The 27,442-nt window shown below is 47.8% G+C and overlaps 2 long non-coding RNA genes across 2 annotated transcripts; one reads left to right on the forward strand and one right to left on the reverse strand.

Moving 5' to 3' along the window:
* Positions 1-2,132: 2,132 nt before the first annotated feature.
* Positions 2,133-3,577, forward strand: LOC140688378 (uncharacterized). Its single transcript, XR_012063021.1, has 3 exons — positions 2,133-2,298; positions 2,695-2,802; positions 3,315-3,577. It is a non-coding gene; the product is annotated as an uncharacterized lncRNA (long non-coding RNA).
* A 14,800-nt stretch (positions 3,578-18,377) lies between these two features.
* LOC140688313 (uncharacterized) lies at positions 18,378-21,885 on the reverse strand. The gene is made up of 3 exons (XR_012062958.1): positions 21,768-21,885; positions 21,413-21,620; positions 18,378-18,646 (listed from the first exon to the last, which is right to left on the reverse strand). It is a non-coding gene; the product is annotated as an uncharacterized lncRNA (long non-coding RNA).
* Positions 21,886-27,442: the final 5,557 nt, after the last annotated feature.

The raw sequence follows: 27,442 nt of genomic DNA on the forward strand, positions 1-27,442 counted from the left end.
TTTTGTTTTAAGTATATAAGAATAAAGTTTAGCCTTTTCCCATTTTAAATTGTGCAATTTTAAGGAGCATTAATTGCATTCACAGTGCTGTGAGACCAGCACCACTTGTTTCAGACTATTTCCTTCCTCAAAGTAAAAGCTTGTATACAAAGAGCACCCCACGTCCTACCTCCCCTAGCCCATGACAAGCCCTAATCCCCTTTCTCTCTCTATGTCTTTACGTATCCTGGAGGTTCCCTATCAGTGAAATCGTATAAAAGGTGGCTTTTTTTTTGGTTTGTGTGCCCACATATCGTAAGTAGGGACGGGTGAATTATTTTTTTTTTTGTTTTCACGTGAATTAGCATTTTTGTATTTTGAGAGGAAAGTCCAGATGGATTAAAGATGAGACGTACCAAATGAAGCCCTTTTAGTAACTCTGTGTATAATCTCGGGGTAGGCACTGCTGTTCTAACTGTGAAACCAGAGCCAGAAGGGAGATGCTTAGCTCTTCTTGTGGCAAAATAAATCCAAACAAAAGCAGAAAACAAAGGCCAAGAAAGACAGCTGGAAAGACAAACCACAGCCTGGAAAAACCTTTCCTCATGACCCAAGATCGGAAAAAAGCTTCACATCCCTGTGGTCCAAAAAGCTCTTGAAGCCCAGTGTTCTGAAAAGAAACAAAACACACAGAGTCAGTTCCAACGAGAGGCAGTGCAGGTGGCCGGTTTGTACTGGAGATGCTTGACCTCTCAGGTGAGGACACAGGCAGACAGACAGACTGCAGAGACAGCATTGGCCACCATCACCCTGGCAGGTCTTTAGCCCGGTGACAACCAGCCCTGGTGACAACGTGAGCAGGCAGAGGCCCCAGGAGGTACCCTGGAAGGAAGAGCAAATGGACGCTCCTCTCCGGCAGAACAAGGTGTAGGATGCATCAAAGTGCCACAGGTGCATCCCTTCCCTAGCAGTGCTGAGCCTTAGAGAAGATCCCACCAAAGTGCTTGCACAATTTTCAAAGATAATGTTTCTTCAGTAACATGAATTCAAAATAATCAATATGTCGTCAAGGGATTTTCAGAAGTGACCTGCCCTGGACCCGTACAATACACACACAAAAATACACACATATACACATAAATATATACACACATACATACAGGAAAACAGACAGACAGACTGAAACACAGAGAAGCAGGGGGAGACAGAGAAACAGAGAGAGAGACAACTCAGAGAGGCACTGAGAGACAGAGACAGAGAGAAGGAACACTGGAGCTGGTAATGAGTGGAACTCACATACATTTTCACAAGTCAGTCTATGTGTCAGAACCTGGTCCCAAAGTCGATCCACCCTCCAGGGGAGGGTGTGGGGATCCCACAAGGGTGTGGGGATCCCACAAGGGTGTGGGAACAGAAGGCAAAAAAATAGGAAGCCATTGTGGGGCAGCCCACCACAGAGGCCGAGATGGGACACTGGGCCTGTATGTCAACATGACAGAATGACCTAGGAGGTTGTATGCCAGAGCGGACGATGTCAGAGTTGTATTTAATTTCAGTCTCACGACTGTGAGCGGGGAAGCAAGCAGCAAGGAAAGTGACTTTCTCCAGACCCCAGGGCAGACCCCGGCCTGTGTGGGGTGTGCTTTGCACTCCACCAGCCCTCTGTGGGTTCCTTCCTTTGCTGAGTCTGTGCACGATCTCCCTGTGATGCCAGCCCGTGGGGGTGACAGATGCAATAGGTGTTTCTAGGTCTAGAGACAGGATGGCTTCTCTAGGAAGCAGGGGCCAGAATGATCCCCACTGTGCTGATGGGGGATTGGGGAGACCCTGAGAGGCACGTGGCTTGTCCAGGATGATAACACTGCTGAGTAGGGGGAGCCAGGTCTGAACCCAGCTGTGTCTTCAGAGCTGCGGCACTGGTTGCATCCAGGACTCCCCAGGGCTATGGGGGGGGCTGAGTTGGTGTCACTGTGTGTGGACATGGCATGGAGTGAGAAATGAGAGATTGGAAGCCCAGAAAGGCCCTTGAGGAGCTTTGTGTCAGGAGGAAGCTTGGAGAAGTGGACCCCAGGAAGTGACCTCACTTCCCTGGCAATAGAGCCCAACAGAACTTGGAACCGAAGTCACCAGGCACCCGCTCTGTAGAGAAGTCCCTACTCAGCTCACCTGGTTGGAGACAGAGGCATGTTCTGCTGCATCCCATTATCCTGAGGCCACAGGCCCCGGAAAGCCCTCAGCGAGGGTCTCTACCAACGCTGCCGGCACTGGGTCAGGTCTCACCCAAGGCGCCTCTGGCCTTTTGGCCAGAGAGACCCAAAGGTAACACAGGGAGGCCCAGGGCAGGCTGGGCCACCACTCAGATCCCATCCAGGTAGCCACACGGCCCCATCCTGCCTGGTGGAGGTGGAGCAGTCATGTTGGGGATGGGTATCTGCCTCAAGAAAGAGCAGGACAGAGGCCTGGGGGCCCAGTCACGTAGACAGCCCAGGACAAAGCTGGCTGGCTGGGATGTGGAGAGCCGGGGAAGGGTCCTGCCGCCCGAGGTGGAGCCCATGCTCTCTGGGTATGCATTTTCCCTCCCGGATGTCTGAGCTGAACAAGGTTCCGGTCTGATCTAGCAGCAGAGGGTAGAGTCTACAGAATCAGGAGTGTTCCTGGCCGGGAAGGACTCTGAGACTTCCATGCTGGGTCAGCTGCTGGTCACTATCATTGCAGAGCCAGATACCACATGTTGAAAAGAAGCTGATGAATAAGAACACCAACGCCCCCTCCCCAAGTGAAGGACTGGTGTGTCACTCTTCTGAGGGCCAGCGCAGACTCCTGGTGGGTCTGGATATGGAGGGGTCCCCACCACCATGGCCCACAAATCAGTGGGGCAGGCCTCCGACCCAGACATCACCCAGGGCTCTCCCAGGGACCTACCCGGGGCTGACGGGTAGCTCAGCACACCCTGGTCTGACCTGGAGCACCGTGCCCACCTCGCTGCAAGTCAGGTGGAGGACCAGGAGCCCCCGAAGCAGAGACCAAAGGTCAAAAAAGCAGGGCTGGTGTATGTGTGTAGGTGAGGGTGGGGCGAAGGCTGGGCCACACAGGGAGGTGTCCCTAGAGGCTACTGTTGGGACCAGAAAAAAGAATGGCCTCAGAACACCTGTCTGGAAAAATTCAGTCACAGAATACATCCTGTGGGCACTTTCTGGGTGGGAGCTGTCTGGAAAGCTCTGGGAAGATTTCTGTCCTTGTAGAGGCACATGGAAAGGGAGGCAGGTGCGTAAATTTTTCCTCTCTCACAGCATGAGATCTTCCACAAGACTTAAAACTCTCTCCACTTCCAATAGTTACAGAGGAGGCAGGGGCAGGGGAAGATGTCAGAGACCAAAAATGGGACGAACTGGATCCAGCAGGAGACCTCGAGCTCCCTCCTGCCGCTCCTGCAGCTCCTCCTGAACCTGCGTCTGCAGCTGGACTGCTGGGCAACGGAGAAACAGTTCAGGCATCACCACCACCTGGGGTAGAGCCCCCTCTGCACCCACCCACACCTTCTTCTCCAAAATGTTCTCCAAAATTCCACCGTCAGTCCCCCCACAAACTTGACGTCCCTTCCGCTGGAGATGTTTTTGTTTCATTTTCTTTAGTTTCCTTTGCTTGTTTCACATCATTTATGACATCCTTTATTTTTCTTTTTAGAGTTTCATGTAATAAAATGTAGACTTTTCCCCTTTTAAATTGTGCAATTCAGGAGCATTAGGGGCATTCACAATGTTGTGCGACCATCACTACCATCTAGTTTCACACTATTTCTTTCCTCAAAGTGAAACCTTGGATCCAGAGCATGCACTCCCCTCCCTCCTCACCCAGCCCCTGACAACCCCAAGTCCTCTTTCTCTTTGCGTGTCTTTACCTCTACTGGTTGTTCCCTGCCAATGAAATTTTAAAAAAGGATTTTTTCCTTCCTGCCCACATGTTTTCACCTGGGGCTGAGGATTTTTGTTTGTTTTCACTTGAAACAGCATTTTTATTATTTTCAGGGGATATGCAGGGGGATTAAAGATGTGATGCACAAAATGAAGCCCTTTTGGTAACTCTGTGCATAATCTCAGGGTAGACACTGCTGTTCCCCCTGTGACACCACAGCCAGAAGACACAAGGGAGATGCTTAGCTCTTCCTGTGGCAAAAACAAAACCAAACGAATCAAAAAAATTAGTAAAAGCCCAGAAAAATTGCTTGAAAGGCAAACCACAACCTGGAAAATGCATTCCTCATAACCCAAGGTTGGAGAAATTTTTCCCATTCCTGTAGTCCAAAATCCTTTTGAAACTCAGTGTTCTAAACAGAAACAGAACAGACATGGGCAGTTCCAATGAGAGGCAATGCAGGTGGCCAGTGTGTGTTAGAGATGCTTGACCTCTCAGGTGAGAACAGAGGCAGACGGAAACACTGCAGAGACAGCATTGGTCACCATCACACTGGCGGTTCTTTAGTCAGGTGACAACCAGCCCTGGTGACAATGTAAGCAGGCAGAGGCTCCAGCAGATCCCCTGGAGGGAGGAGTGAAGGGACGCTCCTCTTCAGGAGAACAGGGTGCAGGACGCATCAAAGAGCGACAGATGCATCTCTTCCTCAGAAGATCTGATACTTACAGTTCATCCCGCTAAAATCCTTACACACCTATTCAAAGATGCCTTTTCAAGGGTGTTCATCACAGCACTGGTTGAAACAGTCGGAATTAAAGCAACAATAATATTGATGGAGAGGGGATGGGGTCCATTCGTTCTGGTTCATGTGGATGAATGAATGCTGTTCAGTTGGAAAAGTGGGTGCCTGGTCTCAACCCAATGTCAAGGGAGGCCTCAGGGTGGAAGTATGCAGACCCACTCTCTGCATCCAGGGTCCCATCTGCACGACCACATGTGTGTGAAATCAATATAGATGGAAATTGATCTGATTGTGAGTGTGTGAGAGACAGAGATGGAGAGAGACATACTGAGAGACACAGAGACTGAGACATAAGCACCAAATCATTCATGACAGACACCGCTGTGGGTGGGAATTACAAATCACTTCTTTTTTAGGCAATATTTCAATTTTTTGTACTGTGTCTGTATTACTCTACTAATTCTAAAAGGATTAAAATCCTATGCTAATGTGACCCATTCATTACTCATCTATGGAGTAATTAAAGTACATTAATCCTATTTTTAAAAGAATTTAAAGCCTTCTCAGGACTCAGTTCCATTTCAGCTCAGTGGAAGCAGAGGTTCTCCAGGAGGTCGTGTCTCTTCTGAATCAGAATCCAATACAGGTGAGCAAGAAGTACCCGACTTGGACACTGAAGACTACAATAGATGAGAGAGTCTGTTGAGAGAAATTAAGACCTACATTCAAAGAGAATAATCCCATATTCATGGAGCAGAAGGCTTCATTCTACTAAGATGACAAAGGTCCATGAATAGATCTAAGGATTCAAAGAATGCCTACCCAAATCCCAGGTGGTATTTTGCAGGAATTGACAATCAATCTAAAATTCACGTGGAAAATCCAGGGGGTCAGAATACATGAGTGAATCTTGAAAAAGAAGAACAAAGTTCGAGGAATGGAAAGTCAGATGGAACCCACGGTTAATACAAAACCTCTTTAAGCTGAAAATAACTGAGATTCAAAAGATGCAGAAGAAAACCTGTCACGGAAGCCAATTCTCTCCTTTCCCTTTTCCCTATTAAGTTAGGTTGATAAAAAAGCCTTTAACTTTCACCATTTAACATGGTAGGTACTTTTCTGGTTGGCTCCTGCGTGTGTATAAATAAAACGTTTCTCTCGTTCATCTCCTCTTTACTTCTGTGGGCTCTTTGGGAGGGACTCTGGATTATGGGGACCTGCTCTTTTCTCACCTTCTTTAGTGACATCTTTTGCCCATGGTGAAGTTCTTAAAAAAAAGAAAAGTCTCATTGGTTTTGGGTCAGATTTGGAACATGTATACCTTTGGAGACCCCCTGGAGGAACAAGGGGGTTCAATACTGCCTGGAGAATTCACTTGTCAAAATGCCTAACAAGACGCTATTTGCAAGGTTTTTTTTTTTTAAAGATTCTTACCCTAAAACAAATCCCCTATCTAAACCTCTTGGATGATCAAATATAAAGAAAAAAGGAGAATCATGTCTGGCCTAAGAACACTTGCTTAACAAAACAGAAGGACAGAATCAGTTTCAGAGCAAAAATTAAAATGCATTTATACCATCAACCCTCCCACCCTTTTGTACACTGTCCTCATGTAATCTGCAAGATGGCCCCCTGGAGAAGGCCCTTTGCCCGGAACTCGTGCTCATTTTCAGAGCTCGGCCAAGCGGGAGGTTGGTCCCCAGGGCCTGAGAGGGGCTATGTGTGAAATCTTCTCTGCTGAGACCCAGTGGGCTGAAGGGAACTGTGTTCTCTGAGGGAGAGAGAGCACACCGAGCCTCTGTGGAGGCATCTCTGAGATCCTCCCAAAGGCACACATCTCTAACTCTGGACACGGGAATTTTTGATTAGCATCTTAGTTGGAAATCTCCTCCTGGATAGAAAGAAGCAGATTCAAGATGTTGCAATTGGATGGGCAGGTCGGCCTCTCGAATTAGTCGATGAGGAGGACACGCAATTCTCTGCAGAAGTAGGAACAGCCATCCCTGCTCGGCTGACGTCATGTACAGAGAAACAGACGCGACTCTAGGGGGAATTCAAAACCCACCAACCTTTCTTACCGACGTCAACATCCCCACTTTATTCTCCTGTCAGGTCTCTGCACAAAAACTGTGGCTCATCCCCAAATATCACATACCCATCACCCTGTACCACTCTGTGTCTGTGTCCAACTCGAGCATTAAGGCCTGTGACCGTTACTGTTAATTCGTGTCCCCATTTCTGCCCGTCTCCCGCCATCATCCCAGTCCAACCTCGGTGTCTCTCTCCAGGTCAGCAGTACTCTTCCCACTGGCTTCCCATCAGCTTACCTTGCCCTGCTTCCATTGCTTATTCCCCATACGTTACCCACAACGGTCTTATTAAAGTATGAATCAGATCAAGTTGTTCCGCATTGCAAAATACTTTTGTGATTTTCCATTGTATTCAGAAGGATATCCAGAGTCCCTACCAAGGCCCTATGTGATCCGGGCCCTCACCGATCTCTGCAGCCTCAGCTCTCACCGTTCTGCTCCAGCCCATCTTCACCGCCCCGATGGTCCCCACCAGGACAGCTGCGTTTCTAACTCCAAGTCTAGTACTTACACTTCTTCCGGCCTGGGAGGCTTTTCTTGTCTGTTACATACGTGGCTTATTCTTTTGCTTTATTCAGGACTTTGTTCAACTTATTTACCCTCAGAGAGGACTTATCTGACCAGATTATTTAGAATAGCATGCACATATTTCCTATTCAAACATTTTCCCTCCTAAAATGCTTTATGTTTCTTTGTGGCAATTATTAGTACCTGGTAGTACATCATATATTTATTTGCTTACTGGTTTACTGTCTGTCTTTCTTACTAGACCTATATTCATGGAACCACAAATAACTGTTTTAACCAGTAACTTTCAAACCACCTTTAAATGAATTCTTTTATAAGATGAGAATTTCAGAGGCTTCCACGGGTTGCTTAGGGGAAAAAAGAAAAAGGATTCAGGTTGAAATAATTTATTAAGGACCTGAGAGTTGGTTATTTATTTTATACATAGTAGTGTGTACCTGTTAATCCCAAACTCCTAATCTAGCAAAAGACCTAGCTGACTACTATTTTTAAAAGAATTTTTTTTCTTTTTAAACAGGGGTTGTTTGAGATCTCTTTTCTTCTTCATTATTTTTCTTTTTTTAAAGATTTTTTCTTATTATTTTTTTACATTGAGGTTCCGCAAATTGAATCCAGCATGTACTCTACCCCTTGAACTATACCATCCCCTCCAAAGACAATTATGTTTATACTTTGACAATACCATATTGAATTAAGATTTTTGTTCCATTTTCCCTTCATAGAGTTTATAACTGAGGGAGAGAGTCAGAGGAAGCCCTGGGCCAACCCTTCCTTCTCAGCGGGTCACTACACAGCAGAGGAGCTTGGCTGTCTCCAGGCCCAGCTCACCTTTCTGCTCTGAGGGCCGACTCAGGCCACTTCTCTTAAAAGCGGCGTGTTAGAAGCAGCAGAAAGCCAACTAGCGAGCAACAATGACAAAACTGACCCACCTGCAGTTGGACATCATCTGCTCTGAAACGAACCTCTTAAATTTCTTCTTATTAGTGGATGGTTTTCAAAAATATTCCCAAGGAGATGAATCTCACTCCATTTTTCTGGATTTCTTAGGCCTTCTATGACTTTAACTGCAGGCTTCATTTTCTGAACAACATCTGCAGGGAAGCCAGGCAGAAAACGTGAACAGACCCTGCAGGCCGCGGCTGAGGCCTCCCGTCAAACATCCTTGTTGTGCAGAGCCTACGTTCATGGGACCAGTTTCATTACTGCTGTAATTAGTTCTTGTCCAAGTGTCCCACCGGAAATGTTTCTAGATAGAACGTGGCCTGACGCAGATGAGCAGTGGGGATGTGGGGTGCAGATGACACACAGACTGGAAGGAGAAAAGGGAAATGTTTCTTCAGGCTTCAGTTTGGAAGATTTCTGATTTTTATATGGACATTAAACTTGGTCAGGCTGAAGCACCATTTGCTCTAAGACGGGGTGATGTACACGTATCCCTACAACTTCAAAAAATATGTTGAAGCTGGGCGTAACAGCCTAGGGGACAGACAGCTTTGAGTGACACCTCCGTTCCAGGATGCCTATGATCTAGGGCTCACAAAGAGGAAAAGAATACACATATTTTGCCTCTGTAGTTCTATGTGAAATTATTTTGACCCTTGCCGGATGGTGTAAGATCAGAGAGCATGTAGTCTTTCGTACATCGCAAAGACGACAAGTCTTCTTGATGAGTCAGCAGACTGTTTCCGATGGCCCGGGGTCTATGTCAGACATTAGCTGTCTAGACAAATACCACACAGCCCCCCATCCCTCAAGGAGATCACAGTGTGTCGTGGAAGGGAAAAATTTAAATAGGTTTTCAAAACAATTTGGTAAGAGTCACTTTGCATCATATATACTATATGTTCAGAGGGGCTCTTGCACTGCCTGGGGCTGTGTTCTAGAAGGTAGGGAAGGTGTCAGAGAGGAAATGCTTTCTGCACTGACATCTGACGGATTCCAGCAAATCTCTAGACCAGGAGAGTGCGTGGTGGGGACGGGATTCTCAGCAGCTTGCGTGTCTTGTGCAGACCCCTGGTCATGTCTAAGAGCACTTTGCACTTAGGGAAGGAAGGTCAGTGAGGCTAGAGGCTGTGAGGAACTAACGGAAGCTGAGGCTGAAAAAAAGCAGCAACGAGGTGATGAGAAGGTGTGACGTTAAATCAGAGAGCGTGGACTTCCTCACACACGCAGCGTGGAATTCTTTGCGGTTTTAAGGAGGAGAGTGACACAGATTAGTCATTAAAAGTGAGCAAAGTGGATTGTTCACTCTAAAGTACAGCACTGGGGAGACTAGAAAGGGGTGGGAATTAATGCAGTGGGGAGCGAGGAGCAGGGACTTATTTGGGGGACATTAAGGAATAGAATTGTAGTACTGATGGGGGTGAGGGAGTGGAAAAGTAAAGGAAAACTCCCAGATGTTTGGCACAGAAAAGAGATGGGACAGTGATGCCATTGTTTGAAAAAGTAAAACTAGTTCTGGGCGAGTGTAAATCCAGACAAACAGAGCTTGAGATTTTTATGTGCTAACCAAATGTGAATGTCTACTTGTCAATTAGAAATATATTTCTGGGACTGAACTGAGATGTCCATGCTGGAAAAGATTTGACAGTTAATCATTGGACAGAGAGCAGTTGAAGCCATGGGAATAAATGCCACCCACTGACAGTTTACCAAAGAAAAGGGAAGGAGGGCACTTCTGGTTCAGAAAATATGGCAGACCAGAATCTTGAAGACCCACTCACTTAAGACACATAAAAACGTAGGACAAAATGCTGCCAGTGTTTTCCTGTTTTTTTTTTAAGGGCACGTTTATTGTGGTATGATACCTGTACAATAAAATACACATATTTCACATGTACTACTTGGTGAATTTGATAAATGTCTACACCCAGAAAACCATAACCACGATCAAGATAGCTAACATTTCCATCACTCCCCAAGAGGGGCACTTTTCGAATCCCCATATATATCCCTTCCCATCCCCTTCTCTCCCTGTGAACCGTAAGTTTGTTTCTCTATGTCTGTGGGTCTGTTTATCTTCTGTATTTAAGTTCATATGTTTCTTTTTTTGATTCCACATATAAGTGATATCATATGGCATTTTTCTCTTTTTCTGGTTTACTTCACTTAGAATGACTATCTCTACGTCCATCCATGTTGCTGCAAATGACACTATTTGTTTTTTCATGGCTGAGTAGTATTCCATTGTATAAATATACTACTACTTCTTTATCCAGTCACCTGTCAATGGACATTTGGGTTGTTGCCATGTCCTGGCTATTATAAATACTGCTGCTGTGAGCATTGAGGTGCATGTGACTTTTTGAATTAGAGTTTTCTTTTGACATATGCCCGGGAATGGGAAGGCTGGATCATGAGTTAAGTCCATTTTCAGTTTTTAAAGGAACCTCCACACTGACTTCTCTAGTGACAATGCAGCCCATCTTGTGAAAGCAGAGCCATGCTCAGAAAGTAATGGGTATTTCTAAGGGCCAGACATGAAGTGCAGTGAGTGTGGCCTGTTCAAGAATCAGAGGGCAGTCTGCCAGGGCTGGAGGAGAGTGACAAGGGAAGTGTGGTACAGGTAGGAGTCAGACCATGTGGGGACACGGCAGGCTGGGATAAGGAGCCTGGACTTCCAGTAATCCCTTGGTAACCATGGGGCACTGGTTCCAGGACTCACCCTGAAGTCAACATCCATGGATGCTGACGCCTCTTGTATAAAATGACATAGGACTTGCATGGGACTCATGTACATCCCCCCATCTACTTTTATATATATATACAAACTTTTTTTATTGAGTTATAGTCATTTTGCAAAGTTGTATCAAATTTCAGCATACAGCACAAGTTTTCAGTTATACATGAGTATACACATATATTTGTTGTCACTTTCTCTTTCACTGTGTCCTCCTGTGTACTTTAAGTTATCTCTAGATTACTCATGGTATCTAATACAACATGAATGTTATGTAAGTAGTTGCCAGTGTATGGCAAATTCAAGTGTTGCTTTTTGAAACTTTCTGTTTTTTCAACAATATTTTCAATCCACCGTTAGTTGAATCTGCTGGATAGGGAGGCCCTAGATATGGAGAATCCCCAAGCTCCTCCTTCCCACATCCTATATTTTCACTGCAAGCACTGAAGGGGTCCAAACATAGAAGAGACCCATCTACCTGCTGGAAACCCTGAGGAATTCCGTCAGCGTATGTAGAGCAGGAGAGAAGGTTTAGGGCCAACTAGTGGGAAAGGAGGGCCTGCCTGGAGAGGATGGAGGAAGGACAGTAGTGGAAGCCATCACGTACTCTTACTGGAACTAGCTGACAGCAGTGAGGGACGCCAAGGAACTGGGTACACGTCACGTGTGGGGCGATCCTGGCCACCAGGTGCAGGGTTCACATAACTGGGACCCAGTTTGCAAGATCAAAATAACAAGGAGGCAAAGGGGCTGCCTCAGTCCCAGGATCCTGACAACGGCCACAGTGACGTGACCCCAGCTAATGCGGTTCCCCTAGTAAGCCAGAAAAACGAAACTCTGAGCCAAGATATTGCAGATTCCACTGCAGCCACATGGATAACTAGATCTCTAACCTGACAAAATGTAACCACCAGAAACAGGAATCTTTCCTTTTCTCTTCCTTTGGAACTTTGGACAGGGAGTCACAAATCTTTGACGGGAACCACCTATAAACCAATAGAGAGCTCACTTTTTCAGGAATAAGCATGGAGAAAAAGAGTGGGATGATGGTTTAAAGCAGAAGTCAAAGTTGAAGCCCATCTGAGAAATGGTAAAAACATGTTTCTCAATGAATTCGAGTTATGGCAAAAAGAAGGAGGAAGGTTAAGGAAATCTCTATTAATATCCATTCACCATAAAAGACTAGCCAGCCATAAAAAGACAACACCTTAAATTAATAATTTTTTTTTTGGTGATGAAAAACAATGCCTTAATTTAAAACAAGGCTTGGGCCATCAACAACACTCTGAGAATTGTTGACGAGGAGAACATAAATCTGCATATAGATATGTAAGTGTTCCAAGTCCACCACTCAAAAACAATTAGTCAATCATGTGTCCAGTTGATTGGGAAATCCCAATAAGTAAATAACTCAAAAGTGGGAAAGACATGGGATTAAATAGTGGTAGTGAGCAATGAAATCCAAGATGTATATACCTATATTTTCTTTGTTAATGTAACAAACTTAAAGCAACTGTCTAAAAAGTAGTAACTGGAGCACACAAACACACACACACACACAATTTAGAACAACAGAGAGGTAAAATATGCTAAATTTATCATTATTGAGGAACAGGATCTAATAGATCATTTCATTTTTGAGACTCTTATAGGAATACTGGTCCAATTGCATAAAAATTTATGAACTTAAAGATGATTTATAAAGATTTAGAGAGAATTTTCTTTAAGAGGCAATATAGCTTCCAAATCACTGAAGAGAAAATTAACAATAAAAAAATTAATTAATCTAGGTAATATGGAGTAACACTGACCATATTTACCACCCTAAAATAAACCACAAAATGGATAAAATATATGAAGCAATGATTTTTAAGACACGTGGAAATGATCATCCACTAGGACCTTGCCTTGCCACCTCGATACCAAGGCTCCTAGGCCTCCTACTGCCATCACAAAGGATGTCCACCAGGAGGCGACATTTCCTTTCTCTGCTCCTACTGCAGAGCCAGTCCTGAGCAGTCCTTTTCCAGGTGTTGGCAGGCAGCTCCCAGAAGTGCTCTCGTGGGCCTTGGTCCCTTTTGGCCACCAGCAAAGGGATCAAGGATGAGCAGTGAGCCTCCTTCCTCATCCAAGACCTAGGAAACTATCTGACTTCTGAGCAGCCCTTCACTCTTGTCTGCTGTCTGGTACTCTCCACCCGGCTTCCCGAGTCCCCGGCACGGGCAGCCTGCACGCTGGCCACAGCCCATCAGAATCTGTTCCCCCGCCAAGAGGCCACGCATGATCATGAGCAGGGCTCCAGGCCTCTGGAGCAGTGCGGCTTGGACTGGGTCCTGGCCCTGGGCGCGCGAGCTCCATGCCCTTGGTTGAGTCAGTCAACATCTCTAAGCTACAGTTTCCTCATCAGTAAAATGAGGACATAATCAATATGGAAAAAAAACAGAATCTGAGGGGGACTAAATTTCTGGTGATTGAAGATAATTTTAATTTTGATTTATACAGCAAAGGACATCATACAATTTTTACTACATCGTATTTCTAAAGGACAGCTTCTACTATTAAAAGTAATGCATGCACGTACACACAAACACACGTGCAGACACACTGGCTCTAGTCCACATACATCCCCACGGGCACACACACATGGAGTCATGTACCACCCACACACCCATAACATACGCACAACCACACACATCCTCAGGCGCACACACACACATAACATACAGAACCACATACATCCCCAGGTGCACGTGAGCACACACAAACACACAGTCATGTACAACACACGTCCCCAGGTGCGCGCGTGCACACACACACGTCTTACACACTTTGGCGTTATTCTAAATCAATTTACAATTGAGGGTCACAGTGTCCATTGTTTTATCCACTCAGAAGGTCCTGACTTTGGAGTGTGAAGCAGGAGCTCTCCTCTCTGGAGATGGTCTTTACCAATTACAGTCTCAGTAGAGCCAACATAACTGCTCTGGACCTTTGGAAGTGCAGGCCAGAGCATACCTGGGAGCTCACATCCTGTACATGTAAACATGTTAAGTGCAGTAGGTTCTAAAGTCCTGCCTTTACAAATATACGTTCATTATAAGGGGGAAGACCAGGTTCAAATTTAGAATTCCAAGACACAGGGGAGTCCGGCAAAGAAAGTGAGCGTGTGGGGAGAGCTGATTCCCAGTCTCTGACCACTAGCCTGATCCTTTTCTTCCCAATGCTGGGTCCATCCCTTGCCACAAGTGGCCTTGGATGTTCACAGGGGGACACTCAAAACTCACATTCGGGATCTGCTCATACCCTCCATACATACAGCTGCCCTTTGGCCTCTCTGTGAGTCCTGGGAATCTGAGCTTCCGGGAGAGCCGGTGCAGGCACTAGGAATGGGTCAGGGGCTGCTGAGACAGGGCATCTGGGGTCCTGGGCTTCTAGAGCATGGGATGGAGCCAATGACCTTGCCCCCTTGGCCCTGCTGACTCCACCCCATGGAGGGCGTGGCCAGAGGAAGTGTCAGGGCCAGAGGGACCCTCTGCAGTGCAGGACCCAGGGCAGCGGGCCCCCTTGCCGGGGTCTAAGAGCAGAAGGCCTAAGGAAAGGTCTGAAGAGGCTGTAAGGTATCTTCATTCCCATTAATTAAACAAAAATAAAAGCATACCACAGGCGTGAGTGGAAAGGGATTTGTTAGAACAAGGGAAGGCACTTGCCAAGGTCTGGCCATAGAGGGCTGGTGGGTTTGTCAGGTTGATGAGGAACCAAGAGGCTGTTAGTCCCTTCTGGGTCTAAACACCTCTTGAATTCCTCCGGGTGACACTGAAATGCAGTGAGACACGGAACTCTCTTAAGTTGTTAAAATCTTCATGGTGAACCATTCAACTCTCTCCTCATTCTTGGCTGCGAAAGCACGATAAACACAGGCCAGAAACTCATCAGCCTGTTGGTTGGTTCACTATCCGTCTGGCGCCTCCTCTTGTAGGAGCCTTTATCACATCACCCAGGGCTGACCCGGCTCAGGATTATAGCTGATTTTCCGCAGGTGGCATCACTTGCTAGTGACATGAAGCAGGCACATTAGCCACCTCCCAAACACTGAGGCTCCTCCTGGGAGGAGCCTTCAGACCCCCAATCCAGCCTCTGCACCACGATGTTCCTTAGTGTCACTACCGGTTTGCTGCCTTGGCCTCTAGCTTTGACCAGATCCTCGCCAGATTGTCGATAAATATCACCCATATACCACATCTAAGCTTGCGGTCCAGATGTGACCATGGTTCTTATTTTCTTCCCATCGATGGATTGTTTGATCTTTGTGTAATCATGTCGACAGCAAGGCCAGTACAGCCCTCTTGAGGCCTCCCCGAGCCGCCTCTGTGTATAACTGTCCTAGCACCCCAGGGGATCGGGTCTGAAGCCTGGCACTCAGACACGAGGATGTCAGCTGGAGAGACAGGAATCCACTCCTGCTGTGGCTTCTGCTGTGGCTCAATGTGGCCATAAAAACGGATCCCACAGGCCCTGACGTCACTTGACTCACTGCAGGGATGCTCCCACACTGCCGCGTTCCCCCAGAGACTGAGGGCTTTCTGCTTGTTCCGGAAGGCCCCACCCCCGAGGGGACACTGGGTCCAGTGGAGCGTCCAGCCTGCTTCCCCGCCAGCCCTTAGGGCCTTTGTGGGGCCTGGAACATCAACTAACCTCCCCTTAGGGACCCCTTTGTCCTTTGCAGCCAACAGACCTAGGTCATAAGCACTTTAACTCACCTGAGGGTGTTTTCCTCACTTCAGGGGCAGTGAGGACTGGGCTTCTTCACACTCCAAGTGCCCCTGGTCTGGATGCAGACAGTCTGGCTCTCCCCCCAGTCCTGCAGGTTCCGGCCACACCTCCTGCTGGTCACGGAGTCTGTGCTGTATTCTCTTCCAGGACAACAGGTGCACTCTGCCCCCCGCCCCATCCCCACCAGCAGTGGCAGAGGTGGAGGACAGGCGGGTGAGCTTGGGCCTGAGACACTGCCCTGAAATCAGTGCCCCAGAGGCCGCTGGTGACTAGAGGGACCACGGGGAAGAAGGCAGCATGGGATGGGAGGGGGGGAAGGTTCAGGATAACGAGATGAAAAGGGGAACAGATAGCACCGTGAGGACCTCGACCATGAAAGGGAAGAAGATAGACAGTGACAGCTGGAGCGGTGTTGGCGTTAAAAGCTGCGGGCATTTTCATTTAATTTTATTAATTACCATTACATATAGTGACATATTTTTATTTGATTAAAGATTAGGTGCCATGTCATATAACAGGATATAGTATATTATTTATTAAATAATACATAATAGTAGATATACTAGCATGTTATGTTCTGTTTATTTATTATCAGATAGTATACAATACATATGTAGTTATTTATATACATAATATATAATTCATGCATCTATATAATATATAACACATAACAATGTAGGATTATGAATATTATATTTTATAACAAGATTACATAACAATAATGATGTAATATTATCCATTGTATATCTTGGCTCATGACACATTCTCACCTTAAGTGCCTGTCAGAAGTATTTATGTATTAAAATTAATATTATAAGAAACAGTTGTGAACCTGTCACCCAGCACCAGAACAGGACTATTGACAGTGACATACTGTGTCCTATCCTGCCCTAGGCCTCTTCTCACAGGAAGTAACCAGCATCCTGAATCCTGGCTTACACTTGCCTTGTGTTACTTTCACACACACAACATTTAAGATCAGTTAAAACAAATGAACTGCAGGTACATGCAACGAAGTGGATGCATCATACACCCTATGTTAAATTGAAAAAGTAAGCCCAAGAAGGTAGCCTAAAGTGTGCTAAGCTTTTAACTGTGTATATATATGTCAACTAAACTCACTAAATTAAGAACAACTACAGCTAGAGTCCAGGTGGGAGAGGGACAGATAAAAGGTGAGGTGAGCAGATTTGCTGCAGGTGAGCGAGTTCCCTTCAAGTACCATGTCATTCTCTCTGAAGCAGGAGGCAAGGCCATCTGCTGGGAGTCAGGGAAGAGACAGAGGGAAGCTTAGAGGTGTTCAGAGAGCATAGAATGTTGACACCACTGTGTGGCAAGTGGGGAAATGTGCTCACTAGAGAAATCCTGGAGGGTTGCCTGGCAGTGGCAACATGCTGGGCATTGATTTGTAGTCTTAGAAATCTGTGCTGGGAGAGCCTGCTGCCTGCAGGCTCAGAACAAATAGAGCTGGGTGAACCGAGATGGAAGTCATCCTGGTGAGGAAATGAAAAGATCAAGGGTCAAGGGAGTTTTGTTTGTCATAAAGAGAGTGCTGACTGTGGATGCAGAGCTGGAAGGTGGGGAAGTGGAAGTAAGAGGAACGTGGACAGGTAGGAAAGCAGAGGAGTCAGTGCATGATGCCCCAGTGAGGGTGAAGGAGGGCCAACGAGGCTGGTGGAGAAGCAGCTGGATGGCTAGAGTTGGGCACATAAAGGAGAGAGGCTGGACCTGGGGTGGAGACACGCCCAGGTATGAGCCCGGGGGTAGGGTGAATGGGAGGTGTCTGGCTTAGGCTGACGGAGAAGAAGACCCTACAATGACCATACTGGGTGGTGGAGGGAGAATCAACATTGACGTCTTGATGGTAGGCGGTGAGGCAATACAGAGTTGGTGGTCCAGCTGCTCCTGACTGAGGCAGATGAGCAGGGAGGCCAGGGTGGCAGGCACTGCTAGGAATGGACTGGGTTTTCCAGGTGTTCCCAAGAGAGGAGGAGAAATCACCTCATGGGGGAAAGTGAGCACAAGGAGGTCAACCCAGGCTCCTGATCAAACGGAGAGTGTGAGGGGGCAAATCGTCAACTCCAGAGATGGTGGCCTAGGAAGCAGGGACCATGGGTGAAGTGAGGGGACACTCAGAGAAGAGAGAGAGATGAGTCTTCTGGGTGTAGGGGGAAGAGAGGCCCCAGGACAAAGGAGCACAGGGGCACAGTGATGAGGATGGACTGGCTCTGTTGTGACACTGCAGGAATGGCTGGATCTTTGTCCTGAGGGCTTAGTTTGGGGGCCTACTGGCCTCATGAGGGCCCCCCTCTCAGCAGCCTGGACAGATGCTCCCGCTCCTGATAGCTCTGTGGCCACCACTGTTCCCGGAGGGGCTCTGCCTCCATCTTCTATCAGACATTCCTGCCCAGTCCCCGACTGCCAGCGAGGGAGCCTGGGCCTCAAAGCCGTTTGCCGTGGAGGGACACAGGCTCCTTGGAGAAGCAGGCTGATCTTATTTTTCTCCGTAACCCATGGCCTAGCAAAGCGCCAGCCTATGGGTGGGCCATTCAGGGGCTCGGATACTTCTTAAATTAACTCAAAGCAGTAGAATAGCAGAGCTGGAGGAAGTGACCACTGAGCTCACAGAGTTCACTGCCCACACCCCCATTCTACAGATGAAGAAACAGAGGCCAAGCAGCCAAGGTCATGCTGCTCTTTAATGCTGGCCTCTGTTGGGCATACCAAGTGATGAGCTGCACTGAAGGGCCTGAGAGGGGGCTCTGGGGTCAGACAGCTTGGGTTCAAGTCCCACCCCTGCCATTTACTAGCTGTGTGATTAATGACTGTCCTTCCTGTAAAGTGCCACCTCATTTGTTTGTCATGAACACAGAGTTCCTTGAACAGCAGGACAGAATTCTTTAAAGGTTTGCTGTTGCTTTTGTTACTATTATCACCAAGTGAACCCTGAAATGAAGAACAAAGACAGCAAGATTTTTTATTTTAAAAGATTTTAAAATACGATGATGACTGTTTGATTTAATCTATTCAAGTTTGCATTTGACCATTATTAACAACTGCACAATGGATGACTTTTGAGGAAATGTTACTTCATGTCTTTAATTCTCACTAACTACACAGGCTATTCAACAGGAAGCAATTTTTTTTCCAGGAAGAGGGACAAAAAGTTAACAATATCTCTGTACCTCTCGGTTCCCAGTGAGTTGGTTGTGATCTGTCAACCCAACTTTGGGGAAATGCCCCCTCCTCCTGGGCTCGCTGCACTGCCACGTGGCCTCCAGGGGGCGATTTACCCCCACACGAATCCAGTATCTTGGTTCATATGTTTGCTTCAGATCCCTCAAGGACTGCCCATGCACCAGGGCCCCATCTGCCCCGCCAGTCTCACCTGCTGGCCTCCAGGAAACTATCCTGGGTCTCAACCATCCTCTGTTCCTATGCCCGCCCCACTACTCTTCATTTTGTCCTTCAAGTGTGGGCTCCTGTGGCTTGCCACCAAGCAGGGGTCTCCCAGTCCTCCACCTTGGGGAACTGCATCGTCCTGCACAGTGCCTAGCGAAACTGTGTGGAGGCCGGAAGAATACAGGACAACAGGTGCTCAGAGGGGCTGCATTTCCCACTGCAGGGGCCCTGGAGAGCTTTCTCCCAGCTGGTTATTCACAGGCGCTGAAGCTGTGGAATCTCGATCTTACCAATTTAAAGGGCATCATCACTAATTACAAAAGAAATCATTTTTTCAGTAGCAAAAGGAGAAAAGACTTTGTGCCCCATGCCCCCATCTTTCTTCCTCCACCTTCAGAGGTGATTCTCACTCTCTGGGCAAGGGTAGAAAGCAACAAACAGAATATTATTTTTCAATGATTCTTCTTTCCCACTCTGAAGATTGCATCCCAAGACTGATGAAGGCTAGGATGGTTTGGCTTCCCTGTACTGAGTATTCAGAGGCTCAGGGTGGAGGGGGTTAGGGAGATAATTCAGCATTATGGAACCAAACAGAGACATTAAAAGGTTCTACTCTAAACAGAAAGGAAGCAGGATGCTATAGAAATGGGAAAACCATCATTGGAAATGAAATAACGAGTTACAAGACAATAAACATGAAGATGTAAAAAAGAAAAAGTATATCAAAATACAAAAAGGTGGGAAAGGGAGACGGTAGCAAGAAAAGATAGATTTTTTTCTCTTTCTTTTTCCTTTTTCTCATTATTCTTAGGATGTGTTGGAGCCTACGTGATTATCAGTCTAAAGGAAATAGATATGATAATGGGTTGATATACTTGAAAAATAGGGTAACCACAAATCGAAAGCATATAATAGAGTTGAAAAAAAAAACCAAAAAAGAAACAAACTCTAAATGGCTTAAAGACTTAAACATTAGACAAGACGCTAAAAAACTCTCAGAAGAAAACATAGGCAAAACATTATTTGACATATATCTCAGCAGTGTTTTCCTAGGGCAATCCACCCAAGCAACAGAAAATAAAAGCCAAAATAAACAAATGGGACCTAGTTACACCTATCAGCTATTTCAAAGCAATAGAAACCATAAGCAAAATGAAAAGACAACCTATGGAATGTGAGAAAATATTTGCAAAAGATGAGACTGAACATGGCTTAACTTGTAGACTATAAAAATAGTTCATACAACTTAATAAGAAAAAAAAATAAACAACCCAATCCAAAAATGGGCAGAACAACTAAACAAGCAATTCTCCAATGAAGATATACAAATGGCCAATAGGCATATGAAAAAAAGGCACAATATCGCTAATTATCTTAGAAATGCAAATCAAAACTACAATAAGTTATCATCTCACACTACTCAGAATGGCCACCATTCAAACATCCACTCACCATAGATGCTGGAGAGGCTTGGAGAAAAGGGAACCCTCCTACATTATTGCTGGGAATGTAGTTTGGTGAAGCCAATGTGGAAAACAATATGGAGATACCTCAAAAGACTAAAAAAAGACATCATTTGATCCAGCAATCCCACTCCTGGGCATATATCCAGAGGGAACCTTAATTTCAAAATATACCTGCACCCCAATGTTCACAGCAGCATTGTTTTCAATGACCAAGACATAGAAGCAACCTAAACACCCACTGACAAATGACTGGATAAAGATGTAGTATTTAGATATAAAAGAATATTACACAGTTGTAACAAAAAAGGAAATAATGCCATTTACAGCAACATGGATGGACTTGGAGATTATCACTCTAAAGTGAAATAACTCAGACAGAGAAAGACAAGTAACATATGATACCACTTATATGTGGAATTTTTAAAAAAGATACAAATAAACTTATTTACAAAACAAAAACAGACTCACAGACTTAGGAAACAAACTTAGGAGTTTGGGATTAACAATTACAAACTACTATATGTAAAACAGACAAACAGCAAGGATTCACTGTAGAACACAGGGGAAAATGTTCAGTATCTTGCAACCTATAATGGAAAAGAACCTGAAAAAGAATAGACTATGTATATGTACAACTGAATCACTATGCTGTATACCTGAAACTAACAAAACAGCTGTATATCTGAAACTAACTAAACATTGTAAATCAACCACATTTCAATTAAAAAAAAAGATAAGCTCTAAATAGCTGTATTCAAAGAAAATCTTCAAATCTTACCTCCTACAAAAAGTAAAATGGGAAGCTTGAGCAGGACCAAATTATACTGAATGAGAGGTTACATACCTTCTCCAGCACGTGGCCCATGGTACACATACATCGTGTTTTCCTTCAGGTAAGAATGGCCCTTACTGCCCAGGGAGCGAGTCCTGCTGGGACAAGGCCTCTGTGGCAGTGGCCTCCTTGTCACCGCTCCATCTCACCAGAAGGCCAGGGTTTTCAGAGGGGAGGGAACACAGAGCTCATACACTTCAGATATATTTCCTGAGAAAAACTGTGGAAAGACCAAATTCACCTGCAGTGCAGGAAACATGAGCACGGCCCCTAAGCAGACTGACAAACCCGAAGCAAGACGGCCCGATGTTCACATCGGAACCAGAACAAAAACCGTCTGGCCCCAGTTAAACGATCACCATCTCACCTGCAATGAACTGTTCGTACTCATTGTCAGGGATGTTTCTGTTGAGACTTGAGAGATCAAAAAAGTCAGACCAGGGAATCCGGACCTGGTGGATGTCCAGGCTCTGCTAATGGTAGAGGTGGCCCCAAGGGGGTATCACCAGCACCGACTCTTCCATTTTCAGCAGGGTCTTCAGGAGGAAGGCAATGTGGATACAGACGCCCCTACGGAGGCTGAAGCCCTCCGGAGGGTTGACATAACACAGAAGGTACCTGGCAGGGAGCAAAGGAGAGCAGGTCTTCAGAGCCAGGTCTCTGCACAGGAATCCCGGCTTAGATAGAACAGATACAATGGGAATCTCTGCACAGCACATGGCCTAGACTCAAGACACGTTCAGCAGCTTCTGGTTTGTATAGTGGAGGCACTGCCCACCGATCTCTGTGTGGCCAATTATTTCGAGTCCGGGAGCACATGCAGAAGACTTCTTGGCATCTGTCTATCAACGCTAAGCACCTGACTAGTACCTGAGCACCCGTTCTCCAGGGAATCTCAAACTTCTTGGCCTAAAGACCCCTGTACACTCTTAAATACTGAGGACTTCAAAAGGCTGCTGTTTATGTGGGTTAAATCTATCAATAGTTCCTGTGTTAGAAGTTAAATAAGAACTTTAAAAAATGCTTATGAGTTCACTTAAAAATAATAACAACCTACTACATGATACCATTAATACTCTAAAGCAAAAAATAAGTATATTTTTCTAAACAAAAATCATTAATGAGAGGAATAGCAGTGATTTTAATTTCTGAGAATCTCTTTTGGACTGGTGAGAGCTTAATTCTATCTGCCTCTACATTACCTGTTTTGTGATATCACAGACTAGGTTTTCCCTGGAAAACCCCACAGGAAACTCGGGAGTGCAAGAGTGTGCAAAAGGCAGGTGACTTCCCGGCGTTCCTACGAAAATAGTCTTGCATCTCAGGGGCCTCGGACTCACTTTGATAACTGCTGCCCTACCCTAGGCGAGACTCTCCTACACAAGAGTCAGGCAAGTGTCCTGGCTTCTTTAATGAGTTACCGCAGCAACACCCCTCCCTTCTCTGTGTTAATGTTTCCCACAACCTCCATTACTGCAGATGAGGATGTAATCCTCAACTGAGGCCTCTAATCCCAGAAGACTACCAACCTTGAAAGGGAGGGCCCATCTACCATCTCTACACCCCGCACAGTCTATTTTGAGTCAAGCCCTAGATAACTGCTAATTGACACTGACCCTTGTCTTATTCCTGAGTTTTAGCGAAGGAGCCAACATCTGGATGGAACTGAAATTTCCCTGCTGATATACAAGGCTGATAAACCACCCTATTCCAACATCTGATTCTGGGGCTCTTCAAAACGCGGGTAAGGCCCCGCTTCATAAAAGACGGGTCCTCCACCTGCCCTTCCCAGGGGTTCTGGGAGGCCGCGGCCACGCAGGGCTACCCGGACTCGCGGTCCAAGCCCCAGAGCCCGAGGGGGAGGAAAGCCGGAGGCTGTGCCCCAGCCCTGTCCCCCCCGCCCCAACCCGCTCCCCGGCACCACAGCCCTCCCCGGCCGCCACACCAACACGGATCCCACCCCGGTCCATGTCCACTGGCCCCGCCAACGGCGCTGCCGTACGTTTACCGTCTGTGAGACGCCGCCCCAGAAAGGATGTCGGCCGCCGACTGACGCGGCCAGAACTAGTGGCCCGGCCAAGCAAGCCGCCATCCCCAGCAGCAAACACCGCCATGGCCCCGGGCAGCTGCACACTTCCGGAGCCCGCTGCCTGCCCCAGAAGCGCACGCCAGCCCGCGAGGAGCGCGGCGTCTTTATCCATGGCAACGCCGCGGGGCCCTCCCCTAGCGCTTGCGTCTGCGTCCTCCCGAGGCTAGACGTGCGAGAGCAGAACATTCGGAGCCAATGGGAGCAAGGGCGCGGCCAGGACGGGGGTGGGGGGAGGCTTATGGGGCAGCTGGGTGGGGCCGGGGCGGGCGGGGCCGCGCGGAGGTCCTCAGCTGCAGGTGGCACCGGCCGGAGGCTGGGGCAATGCTGCCAACAGTGGGCGGGGCGGCGGGGCAGCGGGGCGGGGGCACCCTCACCTGTCTGTGTGCGGGGCTCAGCCTGGGCTCCGCGGCCTCCGCTTGCACCGGAAGTGGACCCAGGCTACCGGTGGGCAAGATAGAGGACTGAGCCCAGGCAGGCACGGCTGGCCAGGTAGGGCACCTGAAGTGCAGATCCGCCAGGCCGGCTGCCGGCCTTGAATACGCGCTGCTAGGCAGTTTCCAAGAAGACGGGATCTGTCCCAAGAGGGGAGGTAGGGCAGGGTGCCAGATGCCTGGTTGGGTGCGGTCTTACAGGAGAGCCACGTTGAGAGGGTGCAGAGCAGCCCCTGTGTTGGCGGGGCTAGGAATTTGGGGTATAGGGTGGGGATGATGTGTGCCATTCCCTGTGGTCTCCCAAAGAACTCGCACCCCCAAGCAAAGGACCCTGCTCCCTCCACCCTTCACTGCATCCCCTGCCTTCCCCAGCACCACCGCCCCTGCCCCCGGAGTGTCCCATGACCTCTCCCCACACCAGGCACCGTCCCTGTTACAGGTACTTATCTCCTGGTGGTTCCAGCCCAAGGGTGGGGGCTGTATCTGACCAGTTAGGATGCCTGGAGCCTTTGTATGAAACCTCAGACTATAATGCAGGCGTGCACAGAGGCCCCTCAAACAGGATTCCCTGCATTCCCTCCCCACCACGCACCCACAGCGCAGCTGCCACACCAGGCCAAGCCTGCTGGAGGACCGCTGTTCCCTCTCCACCTGTCCCTGATCAAGAGTGCACCGCCCACACTGCTGGGTATTTAGTGGGCCTTAGAAGAGCAGCTGGTATTTTCATGGACAAATATTTGCTCTTTTGGGAAGAGTTGAGTGCAAAGGGATGTAGGGTATGCCTTTTCTGTTGTCCTGGAACTGGTGACTAGGATGCAAACTTAAGTCAAAGCAGTTTTTAGAGAGAGCCGCAATATATCTTACCCAAAGATCAATGTTCCCCTACAAAGGCAACACCACCTGGTGGGTGGGGTCCTGGTCCCTCTTTCTGGAGGTTGGGCTTTGCACCCTCCAGCTGGGACAGAGCCCAAAACAGCTCTGAACACGCTCCAACAGGCTTTCCCAGCACAAACTGCCTTTATTTTGAATCTGGCTGAAGGAAGCAGCTGAGAAATCTGGGTAAATCTTCCTGGGTGTAACCATGCCTTTGGTGCTGAATGAAAGAGCGGCTCTCCACATGCTAACAGCGTAGAACTGAATGTGTGTCGAAGCCTTCATGCATGTAGCATGTTGGGAACAGCGTTTCATGGTGAGGGGAACTCTATAACTTACATGTGTATGGGGAAGCCCTCACTCCAACAGGGTTTTCCTGCACAAACTGCCTTTATTTCGAAATTGGCTCTTGCTGAGAAATCTTGGTAAGTGTTCTTAAGTGTAGCCATGCCCATTATGCAGGATGAAAGAGCAGCTCTACACTTTTTCACATCTCAGAAATGAATGTGTGTTGAAGCCGTCATTCATGTAGCGTGTTGGGAACACAGAATTTAGTGGTGAGAACTATGTAAATTACATGTCTATGATGAAGCACTCTCTCGAGCCGGGTATTCCAGTGCATACTGCCTTTATTTCGAAACTGGCTTCTCAGAAGCCTGTGGTCTCCACTGCAGGTCTGTCTCCAAACCCAGGGCCAGCATGGTAACTCTGCTCCCCCTGTCTATTCTGGAAGTTCTAGGTGTCCTCCATGGCCCTTCCACCATTATGTTTTTGGAAAACCCCGCAGATGGAATGGGCCTGAGAACAGGTGAGCTGGATGCCAGAAGCCACTGCCCAGTGTGAGGCTCCTGGGAGGGGCATCTCCTCTCTGTGGGCTCTGATCTAACCTCCCCTCTCCCCCACCCCCACCCCTCTCCTCCTGCATTTCCTGATTGATCCCTGGATAATGGTCCATACCAGGAATGACCTGGGAGAGGTTTTATGAGTCTTTAAGTGGAAAAAAAAAAAAGAAATCTTTAGACAAGTTACTGAAAGTAACTTCCAGCTTTACCGGGAAAGACCTCATTCCAATGTTTAAGGCTAGTTGACAGGGTGTCAAATTGCTTAACCACTCACATCTGAGCAAGTGCTACCTCTCTCTCCAGCTCCCCGCAGCATCCACCTGTGGCAACTTGGCCAAAAGAAGGCAAGAAAGCTCTTTCCCCTCGCCAGCACCAGCGTGGCTTTGGAGTCAGTGGAGGCTGAGAGAAAGAGCCCCGCCCTGAGGTTTGAGGGGCCTCCAGCCACAGCCAGAGGAGCGGGGGTTTTCAGAGTGACCCAGCAGGGAAACCAGGCAAGGCCACCTGGCCCAAGTCTTCCCTGCCCAGAGAGCCCCATGAACTGCTTTGGGCCACACTCCACATTTGGGCCCCCTGCAAAAAGTTACCACGGGAGCCACACCTGAGAAGGCAGAAGGACAGCCCTTTAGCCTGGGGTCCCAGCAGGTGTGTCCTGTGAGACCTGTGGCCACATAAGTTCCTTGTCTCTCCAGGTCACTGAAGGGACTGTGCTGGGCATCTTGGTGGTCAGGGACATGGGAACACCTCTAAACTCTGAAGAAGGACAGAGAGACTCTTCCTGGAAGCAAGGATTCCAGGGAGACACCTTGCCCAGAACTGGGGGACTGTGTCCTGAGTAGACCCCTGGGAGGCAATGTGGGGCTGTGGGGTCCTCTTCTGAGAAGGGAGCAGGTGAGTTTTCCGGGGGTGGGGTCCTGCTTTGTCCAGACATGTCCTTGTGTAAGACTCATTTACAAACACCTCCAAGTCCACCTAGGGGTGGCCCCAGAGGTGGGGGTAGAGGAGGAGAGTGAAGGGTGCAGACTTAGGGCCCCCTGAGACACCCAGGGAGCCAAGGGTCAGTGGGAACATCTTGGGAGTCTAGTGCAGGGGTGGAGGACGAGCACTAAGAACATGCCAAGTCATGCAATAAAGTGACCCATGACCACGAGACACAGGTGGCCGTACACCAAAAGAGGCAGATAGAAATTTAGACCCAGGATCTGAGAACCTTGAGAGGGGCTGGAGGGTCCCAGGAACCCTCAGGAACAGCTCTTCTAGGGGCACAGACATCCCAATACACACATTTCTCATGGAAGCTTTTTGGGGTGCAGAGTGAGTTACCAGGATCCTGAACTTAGTATGGAATCCCACCCCCTTGTTCATCACGGTACCTGGCAATAAATTGCTGTCATTTGTCCCTGGACATGCACAGGAGAGCTGACTGCTGTGGGGGTCACTGCAGGACTAGAATCTTCTGGTGTCTGCTCTGTGACCACAGAAACCCAGGAGGATTTCTCAACGGGAAAACCTGGAGACCATGCCTGCAAGGACCACCCTCATGGGATGGCCAAGGAGCTCGTGGTACCCAGGTCACCAAGTGACGAAGTTGTGAGGTTGCCTGGGGTATCCTGGGGGCATGTAGATTTCTGAGGTCAGCACGTGGGCCCAGCACTGCTGGATGGTCTGCACAAAGAGGGGCCTGCCCTCCTAATGATGGCTCTTAACACCTGCAGGGAAACTGCTCCCAGGGCTCCTGGAGGTCCATATTGAGAGTGTCCTGCCAGCCTTGTGGGGTCACCTTCCCCTGATGCAGAAGCAGACCTCTCTC

The sequence above is a fragment of the Vicugna pacos genome, chromosome 22, assembly GCF_048564905.1.
Source record: "Vicugna pacos chromosome 22, VicPac4, whole genome shotgun sequence".
Lineage (NCBI taxonomy): Eukaryota > Metazoa > Chordata > Mammalia > Artiodactyla > Camelidae > Vicugna > Vicugna pacos.